Genomic DNA, 1,357 nt, shown 5'->3' with positions numbered 1-1,357 from the left:
GAGGCATTGCATATCTCTACAATAGAGGGGCCAATGGCAGAGAGAGCATTTTTAAACAACCCAGCAGGTAGAATGTCATTTGCACAAGTGGTAATTTTCATTTTTATCCAGCAGGATAAAACACTTGCAAGTGTTGTTAAATCCCTAAAGGGCCATTCAGGGAGACAACAAAACAAAACAAAGAAAATTTAAAAACAAAGAACAAAAAACAAAACAGATTTTTTTAATGTTTTGTTTGCAACGTTTCCTCAGATTTTTCACGTACAAAATACTGTTTACAATAATGATACTATACTTTTATTCATTGTGGAAGTGTCAAGATTTAAAGAGAAAACACAAATCTACACTGCATCATCATTTACCTGCAAAAAACGGCATTTCTTTTAATTCTGTCACTAATTAACCAAAGGCAATATACTGATGCTTTAACACATTTTTAATTAGTAGACCTTATATGAATAAATTAATAAATAATTAGTTTGGGAACATAAATTGGGTGGATATGGGTGAACACAGATATAAATAAGTAAACTTTAAAATAAATAAAAACTAACATTTAGTTAAAAAGCAGATAGATTAGGGGGTTAATACCAGTGTTACATTTAATTAGGAATGATAACTCAAACAAAGACAGTGTTGGATATTCAATGGGAACTATCATGCCTCACTCAACTCTCAGGCCTGTAATGAATATGAATGCTCGTGGCTGTTTTGTGACATCCATTTATTCTCACCATTCTTGCCCTTGTGAATGACGCACAAGCACAAGCACAAGCATACTAATTAATACTATTCAAAAATTTTAAAAACAACAACTTTGAGGCAAGAAAACCAGAGGAGAAACTACCTGGATGATCTGTGTCCAAGAATATTTGACCCAAAAAAGTGTTTTAAAATCCTCCAAAAGACACCAACACCGCATGCATGGTCAAGAGGTCCAGCTCAGTGACGCGAGATAGTGGAGGTGGCCTAGCAAACACATCAAGCTGCTCCAGTGACCTGATTCATGAGTTATAAATGAATTTGCTCACTGTACAATTCTTAGCAGGGGGCAATAGTCAAAACACAGTGCTGAAAACATGCTTTGTAATGCTGTAAAGTTGGGCATTTGTTACATGGGAAATTGACTCACATTTGTAGCCTCTAGTGGCCAGTAAAGGAACTGCAGTTATTGGAACTTCACAGCCCTGAAGGTTCCTGCTTTATTGTCTATAGTTGATATTATAAATAAATAAAAAATAAGTCTGGTCATTTATTTACAATATCAAACAATCATCTTCTCTTAAACCACACATGAGCGCATCTGTTATCAAAGGTCAACGTGACGTCACAGGCGTGCGAGTGAGGAAGGTGGGGA

The sequence above is a fragment of the Pundamilia nyererei genome, unplaced genomic scaffold (genome assembly GCF_000239375.1).
Source record: "Pundamilia nyererei isolate P.nyererei 1_Seehausen unplaced genomic scaffold, PunNye1.0 scaffold00016, whole genome shotgun sequence".
NCBI classification, from domain to species: Eukaryota; Metazoa; Chordata; class Actinopteri; order Cichliformes; family Cichlidae; genus Pundamilia; species Pundamilia nyererei.
This window is presented reverse-complemented; position numbering follows the sequence as displayed.